The sequence below is a fragment of the Bufo bufo genome, chromosome 6, assembly GCF_905171765.1.
Source record: "Bufo bufo chromosome 6, aBufBuf1.1, whole genome shotgun sequence".
Classification (NCBI taxonomy): Eukaryota; Metazoa; Chordata; class Amphibia; order Anura; family Bufonidae; genus Bufo; species Bufo bufo.
The window spans coordinates 320,186,702-320,197,797 of NC_053394.1; the positions used below are offsets into that span (position 1 = coordinate 320,186,702).

Consider the following 11,096-nt stretch of genomic DNA (forward strand, 5'->3'; position numbering starts at 1 on the left):
CAGTGAAAGGTCCTCTTTAAATATAAAAAAAATATAAAAAAAGTTTAAATCACCCCCTTTCCGTATAATTAAAAAATAAAAACCTAAATAACAATAAATATAAACATCATGGATATCACCGCGACCAAAAAACGCCCATACCATTAAAATATTTAAAAAATTGGCGTAACAGTAAAAAGGGTAAAAAAAAAAAAAGGGTCAAAACGGGCGATTTGCTATTTTTTCATTGCTTCACTTACCCCCAAAAATGTAATAAAATGTGATACCAAAATGGTATCAATAAAAACTACGGATTGTTCCGCAAAAAATAAGCCCCTAAACAGCTCAGTAGACATAAGTATAAAAAAGTTATGATGGTCAGAATATAGTGATTTATGGTGAATTTTTTTTATTAAATTTATTTTTACACTATTTAGACATAAAAACCTATACATATAGGGTATCGTTGTAATTGCACTGACCCAAAGAATGAAGGGCATGGGTCAGTTTTCCCGCAAATGAAACGCAGTGGGAACAAAACCCGTAAAACGGTGGAGGAATTGCTTTTATTTTCCAATTCCACCCCATTTAGAATTTTCTTTACCGCTTCCCACTACATTTTATGCCATAATTAATGGTGGCATTAAAAATGACAACTTGTCCCGCAAAACATTTGCCCTAATACAGCTATGTGAATGGAAATATAAAAAAAGTTATGGCTCAAGGAAGATAGGAAAAAAAAAAAAAATAATCAAACAGCAAAAACAAAAAAACAAAACCAAAACCTCCGGTAGTGAAAGGGTTAAGAATATAGTAAGCTGGGTTCCATTTTACACTCCTCTCCATCCCCCCTCCCCCCCAAAAAAATTAATAAAATAAAAATAAAAAACAAAAAAATACTTTAAAAATGTTCTCAAAAGGATCGGATGTTGAAATTCAAGATAAAGTCAGGGGAAGTCACACACATACACGTTGATAGTTGTTCAATCCAAAAACAAATTGCAGATCCTGTCAACTTTACTTTTAAAGGGGTTCTGCACTTTCATTTAACTGATGATCTATCCTCTGGATAGATCATCAGCTTCGGATCGGCGGGGGTCCGACACCCGGGACCCCCGCCGATTAGCTGTTTGAGAAGGCAGCGGCGCGGCCTTCTCACTGTTTACCGCCGGCCTACTGACGTCACGACTAGTATCAACTAGCATGGGCGGGGCTAAGCTCTGTTCACTTGAATGGAGCTTAGCCCCGCCCACGCTAGTTGATACTAGTCGTGACGTCAGTGGGCCAGCGGTAAACAGTGAGAAGGCCGCGCCGCTGCTGGAGCGCCGCTGACTTCTCAAACAGCTGATTGGTGGGGGTCCCTGGTGTCGGACCCCCGCCGATCCGAAGCTGATGATCTATCCAGAGGATAGATCATCAGTTAAATGAAAGTGCAGAACCCCTTTAAGTGTACCTTTATTTGGATTAGCATTACACAGTCCTCTCTACACAGAATGATGCCATGCAGTAGCGTAGCTATAGAGGTCGCAGCAGTTGCAATTACGTCCGGACCTCTAAGCCAGAAGGGCCTCACTTGTCAGTGGCGCACTGCCAATTACTGTATCTTTTGCTTTATAAGACGCTATGTGTCTTATAAAGCGAATATTAGTGAGTGATTCCATTATGGAAGTGCTGAGTGCTCACTAGAATGCAGGAGGTGGGGGGAGCGATGAGTGAAGCGTTGTACTCACCTCTCCTCCGGGTATGTGCTGCACTGTTCTGAATGCGTACCAGGATGCCGGACTAGCAAAAGTCTAATATGAAGGGGGGGAGGGGTGACATGGAGGTCTAATATGTGGGGTTTTGAGATGGAGATCTAATGCTGGTCTGATCTGAGGTGTAATATGGAAGGGGGGGGGTTGACCTAGAGACCTGATCTGAGGTCCTGATACACGAGTCCGATGGGGGGGGGGGGGGGGTCTCATCTGAGGTTTGATATGGGGGTTGACCTGAGATGATGGTCTAATGTGAGGTGTGATATGGAGGTCCATGGAAATCTGATATGGGGGTCTAATTTGAGACTTGAGGTCTGATATGGGGGGGTGATCTGAGGATCTGATACAGGGGTCTGATTAAAAGTCTCATATGGGGTCCATGGAGGTCTGATCTGAAGATCTGATATGGGGGTCTAATCTTTGGTCTGATACGGCAATCTAATATGAGATCTGATATGGGTGTCTGATCTGAAAGGTAAGGGAGTATTTTTTTTGTACTGGCGCACAATATAAGGGGGTATTTTCTGTACTGGCACATATTAGGGGACATTTTTCTATAGGCATACATTCTAGGAAGTATTACTACTGCCGGACTATGGGAAACATGATTAATAGTATGGGCATAATTACAATTGGGGCACTGTTAACACTATGCACACTGCTAGATAATTATTTCTATTAGTGGGAGTTTGGCGAGCATTATTACTGTAGGGGCACCCTAGCACAGTATCAGCTTAGCCCAAATTTGGGGGGGGTGGGGTTGGGGGCATTATGTTACGTATTTAAATGGCTCCGCAAAAAATGCTGACAGCACGCCGTGTGCTGTCCGCATCAGTATGTCCGTTCCGTAGCCCCGCAGAAAAATAGAACGTCCTATTCTTGTCCGTTTTAGGCATTGTTACAATAGATCCGCAAAAAAAAAAAAAAAAAAGGGATGGCATACAGATGTCATTAGTTTTTTTTGCGGACCGCAAAACACATAGTCGTGTGCATGTAGCCTTAGTGTCAGGAACACTATTTGCTGGGTGCAGTTATTTAAGGCACTGTGGGCCAATTATTATTGAAGGGGACGCTATCTGTGTGGTATTAGTATTTTCAGGGGGACTGTTTCTGCAGTAAAGTATTAGGGAGCACAGTGGTCACAGTATTGGGGTTGGCAGGTGTTGAGAAGCTGGAAGGATGAAATCATCATGGTGGTCTGGTCCAAATGGAGAAGATGAGGAGAAAGAAAGTCTACGTCAGAGGAGACATCACTGGATGCAAGAGGTATGTGGTGCTGTATTAACCGGTATGTCTTGTAGTGCTGTATATTATGGTTTCCAAGTATATCTTTAACAGTGGGGCTGGAGGGAAGGGGTTAGGTTCAGAATTTGGCACGGGGGTGCCGTTTCAATTTTGACCTCAGGTAGCAGAGGTGAACCCCTGACCCTTGCCTCAAAGTACAGAGGGAAGGGAGGGCCCAAGCGGAACTCTTGCACCTGGGCCCATGAGCCTTTAGCTACACTGCTGATGCCATGATCTGGCCATCTGCATAAATTCCCTCTGCAGGGTTCCTGGAATATATACCTATACCAGGGACGCAGCTATAAGGATGGGGGGCTCAGAGGCAGCATTTGCAGCTTGGCCCTCATGCCTTACGGAGACCGAAAGTCCCACTAATACATAAAACAACATAGGCCACTGGGACCACCACGGTTATAGATTTTGCATTGGGGCCCAAGACTTATAAGTTATACCGCTTTATAATGAACATGGTCTCCTGCAGGTGATTCAAGAAGAAACAAGCCTAGAAGGAGGCTCTGGAGATGGTGGTCGGTTGAATGTATACATAATTTGGGCAAAAACAAAATTACTAGTGAATGTGTGGAGATGCTGTCTCTCCATAGTAACACCAGTGAGCCACAGCACGGCCTCGTTCACATTTCATTGTTCGTTTAATGTCCGTGAAAAAAATCCATCTGTGAAGATGGTCCATGTATTTCATGGACACTACTCAGCTGAAAATTAATTTCCAGAGCATCATTGGTCAATAAGAAACGGGCAAAAAAACGGATACCATCAGTATCGTGTCAGTGATTTTTCACGGATACATATACTTCATGCATCACAGACCCACTGTCTATGCAGATAGTACACGTCAGTGAAAAACGGAAATGTGAACAAGGCCTAAAGGCTAATTTCACACTAGCGAGTTTTCTGTCTGGATCTGACGCGTGTAGCGAATGTATAGTTTTTACACATTGGAGCCCTGGCTCCATAGAACTGAATGGGGCTTGCGTGAAAAATGGAAGACATCCGGATGCAATGCGTTTTTCACTGATTGTTTCTAGGAAACGTAGATTGTTATTATTCAAGTTTTTCTTCAGGCACGTGAAAAACTTATACAACCTGGAATGAAAAAACACTAACACTGAACGCAATTGTAGAAAAAACTGATTGAACTTGCGTGCAAAACCATCAGTTTTTCCCTGTACAGATCCTGACCCAATCCGTATCACCTGTGTGAAAGAGGCCTTACACCTTATCTCCGTGCAGCCTCCACTTCTGGTTTCGGCCCACAATCGCTGATGGAAATCACTGAAGTATGAACTAGGCCTTACAATGATCCACACTGTCAAAAAACTGTTGAAGTTGAAACATGGACCCAAGCTTCAATAATGCTGCGATTCTACTGTGACGTTGCTGACCCCACGGGGGTAATTTGAAGATTTTGTATAATCTGTAACAGCATCCCCAATTTATCACATTACATCAATGCTATGTCCTCACCTGCCAGAAAATACAGCTGGAAAAGTCCACAGCAAAACCCCTGACAAAAAAACGCATGTATTACGTGCGTTTTTTGACGCAGAGAAGGTGAAATTTGCTTGTGAGATCCGCAGCATAAACTGACAGGTTTAAATTCCGTGCCACAGGTCATTTTACACTGCATCTTTTGTCTGCTGAATGTGGATGAGATTTGTTAAAATCTCACTCACTTTGCTGGTACTGTACAATGCTGCGGATTTGCGGCATAAAAAACTACAAAGGCAAATCTGCAGCTAATCAGTCACATGTGGACATAGCCTTATAGTACTGGCGTCCTCTAATACAGCAGTACTGGCGCTGGACCTACATGGAGCAACCATACAGATGTTGGTGGGATTTCTGGAATTGCTAGGTAGTCATCAATGTCATTAGAGGGTTTTCCAGGACCCAATGTGCCCTGCAAACCCACCTTACTTACACGCAACTCACCTGTAGAAGAAAATGTGTAATATACAGTCTCATAGTTGTGTGGATTCACCCCTCGGGAACCTGGTCATGTCATGCTCCGCTTCCGCCATCATGTCCCTTACCAGATTTTTGGCTTTGGCTATGGACGGTGACTACTGCAGCCAAGGGCAGAACTATTCATCTCCCTGGCGCATTTACAGATAAGGTGCATTCAGGAGTTCTGGCGCATGCGCCACGGAGAGAAGTAGTTCTGGTCCTGTCCACAGCAGAAGTGATGTCCTGTCCAAAGCCCAGGCTGGAAATCTGGTAAAGGATGGGACTTAAGGCTGGTTCACATGAATGTTTTTTGCGTTCCGTATACGGGTCGTTTTTTTTTGTTCCGTATAAGGAACCATTCATTTCAATGGTTCCACAAAAAAACGGAATGTACTCCGTATGCATTCCGTTTCTGTAATTCCGTTTTTCCGTTCAAAGATGGAACATATCCTATTATTGCCCGCAAATCACGTTCCGTGACTCCATTCAAGTCAACGGGTCCGCAAACAAAACGGAACACATACGGAATGTACTCTGTATGTCTTCCGTATCTGTTCCGTTTTTGCGGAACCATCTATTGCATACGTTTTATGCCCAGCCCAATTTTTTCTATGTAATTACTGTATATGCCATACAGAAAAACGGAACGGAAAAAACGTAATGGAACCAGAAACACTACTGAAACAAAAAACTGAAAAAGCCCTACGGTCGTGTTAACAAGCAAGCTGGATTTTCAGAAGAGGATCATCACATCACTAGGTTCCCAAATGACTTAAAGGGTTTCTACCACCAGATTTTGACCTAATTAGCTCTCAGACACTAGCGATCTGCTAGTGTCTGCTCTACCTAACCATGCTATTGTAATTCCTTTCTCTGCAGCGGTTACCCTAAAAAACGTAGTTTTATTGGTATGCAAATGAGCCTCTAGGTGCTATGCGGGCGTCTTTTCAGCACCTAGAGGCTCCGTCCACTCACCATTTCTGCCGCCCAGTGCGCTCCAGCCCGCCCCTCTCCTCTAGATTGACAGCCTACTCGCGCCTGCGCCGTGTGCTTCTGTATTCGGAGCAGGCGCAGTGATTGTTGGGCTGCTCCCTGCGCCGAATACAGAAGCACACGGCGCAGGGGCGAGAATTCGGCCGAGATGGAGAGAAGTAGGCTGTGAATCTAGAGGAGAGGGGCGGGCTGGAGCGCGCTGGGCGGCAGAAATGGTGAGTGGACGGAGCCTCTAAGTGCTGAAAAGACACCCCCATAGCACCTAGAGGCTCATTTGCATACCAATAAAACTACGTTTTTTATGGTAACCGCTGCAGAGAAAGGAATTACAATAGCATGGTTAGGTAGAGCAGATCGCTAGTGTCTGACAGCTAATTAGGTCAAAATGTGGTGGTAGAAGCCCTTTAAGGGTACTTTCACACTAGCGTTTTTGTTTTCCGGTATTGAGTTCCTTCACAGGAGCTCAATACCGGAAAAAAACTGATCAGTTTTATCCCCATGCATTCTGAATGGAGAGCGTTCCGTTCAGGATGCATCAGGATGTCTTCAGTTCAGTCCCTCTTACGTTTTTTGGACGGAGAAAATACCGCAGCATGCTGCAGTTTTCTCTCCGGCCAAAAATACTGAACACTTGCTGGAATGCTGGATCCGGCATTAATTTACATTGAAGTGTATTAGTGACGGATCCGGCCCCAAGTGTTCCGGCAAAATGGATCCGTTCTTTTCGTCCGCGCATGCGCAGACCTTTAGAAATGCAAAAAAATTTAATACCTGATCCGTTTCTCAGGGTGACACCGGATCCGTCTGACAAATGCCATCAGTTTGCGTCCGGATTGCCAGATCCGGCAGGCTGTTCCGGCGACGGAACTGCCTGCCGGAATCCTCTGCCGCAAGTGTGAAAGTACCCTGATCCAAACAGTAAGTATATTCCAAACTTTCTCCTACAGGTAAGTGTTTGCAGGACCGGCTGTGTCCCTGAAATCCCTTTAAACCCTGCAGAATTGTAACATTTAGTGGCAGGCAGTCATTATCAGGATGCATTGCACTAGATGAAGTTACACCCACTGTGGCATTTTTCTTCACCTCAAAATTTGCAGCTTTCTGAAACTGCGCTTCTTCCTCTTTTGGCATCTGCTGGGCGGACAGTCTGTGAAGGGTAGCCTCCAGCTGTGGTAAAACTACGACTCCCAAGATGCACAGGTGATTGGCTGGTCTCAGAACGCCACAGAAATGAATGGGGCATGCTGGGGGTGGTAGTTTCACCACAGCTGGAGTGCCGGAGTTCAGCCATCACACTATGCCCCCACTATCCCCATATTAATAGGTGCCCTGCATACGGCAGATCATTACATGGCACATACCCATTACATGCCAAGGTGATCACGTGCAAAAAGGGTCATTTCAAGGGACAATAGAGTGAAACACAGAATTTCCACATTACACATCACAAAAGCCATTATAATGGAGGTTTTCTTCCAGAAAGTTTTAACTTGCAGCAGATAAGCAGAAATGTCACTTGAGTCAGCGCTATGCAGTTATCTGGTGCTGGTGTCGTCTCCATTTCACCCCCTCCCCCAATAACTCACTCTTATTTGTTTGCAGCGGACACCCCAAGGGCTATCTGCGCAGGAAACCGAGGCACCTCCTCCACCGGCAGCACCTGACACACTGGGGTAGGTAGGTTGTATTCCCCTCCCCCTCTACAGAACAGACAGCCACCTGCAGCCCTCATAGACTATGCCGTGCACTGTACCTGAGCCCGTACGTCCGCACACCCGCTGCTGCCCACGCAGTCACTAAAGCTGTGTGACTTCTAAAAGGACACGCCCCCAAGGGGAGGAGTCCGTCCATGAGGAAGTGTAGCGCTGAGAGAGGGAGGGAGAGCAGCCCTGCCACTAGTGGGGAGAGAGAGCTGGGTCCTGTACATCACCATAACCATCATATAATTGCTGTGATCATTATATATTATTATTATTATATCCCTCATATGGGATAGATATGTGAGACCTAAACACAACAGCAGGACAACCTGTGATGTATCAGGCCAGGCTGCCATGCTTAGGGTTTCACCACTAATTTTGCAAATTCTACATGACATCTGTGACCAGTCCATCCATGGTGGAAAATCCTAGTGGTATGGCGGCACAGGATAGCAGGGGGCGGACTGGGAACTTAAAGTGGCCCTGGACACCTAAAAGTGGCCCCATGTTGTAGGCGGGTCCAAACTGAAAGAAGGCAGGACCAACACGTGTAAAGCAGCGACAACACAGGCCGGCAGGGCCAGCAATACTGCAGTGTTGCATAAAATACCGCCCCTGCAGAACCGAATACTACAGTGCAGCACAAAATACCCCCACCCTCGCTGCAATATTCAAGTGTATCCCTGTCCTGAGGTCAGTGATACAGTGGAATTCAGGAGGGCACCTGCAGCCATTGGCCAGGTGCATAAGAAACTGATGCTCGCACATTAAAGGGGTTGTCCGGGTTCAGAGCCATGTTACGATGCTCTCCCTTGCCCTGCGCTCTATCGCGCAGGAAAAGGGCTGTTTGTTTATACTTTTACACTGCTAGATGGAGGCTTCCGCCTAGCAGTGTTGCTGGTGACATCACCGGCACTAATAGGTGGGCTTTATCTCTGTAAAACAGGCTAGGGCAGCACTAAAGCCCGCTCATTATTGCTGGTGATGTCACCCACAACACTGCTAGGCGGAAGCCTCCATCTAGCTGTGTAAAAAATATAGACAAGCAGTCCTTGCCCTGTGCGATAGAGCGCAGGGCAAGGGAGAGCATCGGAGGTGCTGCCTGGGTGAACCCTCACGTGTTGGTCCTGCCTTCTTTCAGTTTGGACCCGCCTACAACATGGGGCCACTTTTAGGTTTCCAGGGCCACTTTAAGTTCCCAGTCCGCCCCTGCTATTCTGTGCCGCCATACCACTAGGATTTTCCACCATGGACTGGTCACAGATTTGCTCGTAAAGTTGCTGCACATTTCAACCTGTACATTGCGAAAGATGAAATCCATGGTGGAAATCTGCAGCATAAATTGACATGCTCTGAATTTAAAATCCACACTGCAGGTCCATTCACACTGCAGATTATTGTTCTGCAGCGTGTGGATGAGATTTCTTCAACTCTTACCCACTTAGGGGGCCCTCACGTGTTGCAGAATTTTCTGCACCAAATTTCACAGCATAAGGACATCCCCTAAGTTAGCCTATGGGGATGAAAAGGAACGGAATGCAAATAATATTTTTGTTGTGGGTTTCCTGGAGCTGAATGTCTCCTTTCATTTCAATGGAGATGTAATCTGCACAGAAATTCGCAACATCATTCACAAAGAAAATACTCATCCTATCCTGTTGTGGATATCTGCAAAATCGGCAGCATAAACTGCAACAAGAAACGCAACTTTGTAAAATCCACCCCTGCAGATTTTGTTGCGGAAAATTCCGCAATGTGTGAGGGCCCCCTTAGCTAGTACTGAATTTGCTGCTGTTCCGTGTGGACATATAGTTAAGCGGGAGAGGCAGTCAGCTGCATAACACATATCACACCAGTAGAAAATATTTGTTCCAATGGCGTTTGTCACTATCTGTAGCTGCGGTAACGCAGCAAAACCGCAAACAATGCTGCACAATACAATTGCACTGTAATATACTTTCTATGTTAGAAAGTATATTATAAGTATATCACACCCCTCAGTAAGTCACACCTATCGATAGCACACCTATACCAGTCCTTAAAAGGACTTTTGTGGCCCTATTAGCTAGTGATTTGTGTCCCTAACAGTCTGTCCCTGCCCCACACAGCAACCTCTCCCTACACTGGCAAAAGACTGAATGTAAAATGGCGGCCAGATCAGGTTTATTTATAAGGTAGGGGGTATGTCCATGTCTCAATTGGTTGTCCTGTACCACCTGATGGATGTGTCATAGGTCAAAGTTCTTCACAGTGTAAAAGAATATGGCGCCGGCGGACATCTCCATATGTTCGCATGTTTGGCGAATCGCGAACGAGCAAAGTTTGCCGCAAAACGACTACCGGGCGAACCGCAAAGTCATCTCTACTGCCGGGTCGCATAGCATTATATTGATTTATGAAGCTATGTAACCCTTAGCCCCCTTTCACACGGGCGAGAATTCCGCGCGGGTGCAATGCGTGAGGTGAACGCATTGCACCCGCACTGAATCCGGACCCATTCACTTCAATGGCGCTGTGTACATGAGCGGTGATTTTCACGCATCACTTGTGCGTTGCGTGAAAATTGCAGCAAGCTCTATATTGTGCGTTTTTCACGCAAAGCAGGCCCCATAGAAGTGAATGGGGCTGCGTGAAAATCGCAAGCATCCATAAGCAATCGCGGATGCGGTGTGATTTTCACGCATGGTTGCTAGGAGACGATCGGGATGGGGACCCGATCTTTATTATTTTCCCTTATAACATGGTAATAAGGGAAAATAACAGCATTCTTAATACAGACTGCTAAGTAAATTAGGGATGGAGGGGTTAAAAAATAAATAAAAATTTAACTCACCTCATCCACTTGTTCGCGCTGCCCGGCTCGTCTTCTTTGAGGACCTGGGAGGAAAAGGACCTTTGGTGACGTCACTGCGCTCATCACATGGTCCATTACCATGGTGATGGACCATGTGATGAGCGCAGTGACGTCACCAAAGGTCCTTTTCCTCCAAGGTCCTCAAAGAAGAAGAAAGAAGACGAGCCTTAGCATTCTGTATTAAGAATGCTATTATTTTCCCTTATAACCATGTTATAAGGGAAAATATTAAAATCTACAGAACACCTAACCCAAACCCGAACTTCAGTGAAGAAGTCTGGGTACCACAATCAGTTTTTTTCTCACGCCCGTGCAAAATGCATTGCACTCGCGCGGAAAAAAACTGAGGAATGCAACGCAATCGCATACAAAACTCACCCCACTCGCAGGCAAAATCGCACAATTTTCCTGCGACGCACCCGCATCCTATCCGGCCCTCACACGCGACGCCCATGTGAAAGAGGCCTTACAGTTCTGGAATGTATTAGATATCAGTGACATAATGCTGTCACTGTTATCTAATACATTCCAGAACTGTAAAGGTTACATAGCATCATCACAATA

The 11,096-nt window shown here is 45.6% G+C and overlaps 1 protein-coding gene across 2 annotated transcripts in view; it reads right to left on the reverse strand.

The window, feature by feature from the left end:
• The window catches only part of TMEM106A (transmembrane protein 106A), a 30,727-nt gene extending 22,918 nt beyond the window's left edge, over positions 1 to 7,809 (reverse strand). Inside the window, exon 1 of one of the 2 annotated variants that reach the window (XM_040435399.1) lies at positions 7,732 to 7,809. The gene's annotated coding sequence lies outside the window, so the exon portion shown is untranslated. Of the gene's footprint in view, positions 1 to 7,564; positions 7,644 to 7,731 lie in introns of those variants that run through there. The other variant, XM_040435401.1, reaches the window with a different exon arrangement.
• Between the last annotated feature and the right edge of the window lie 3,287 nt (positions 7,810 to 11,096).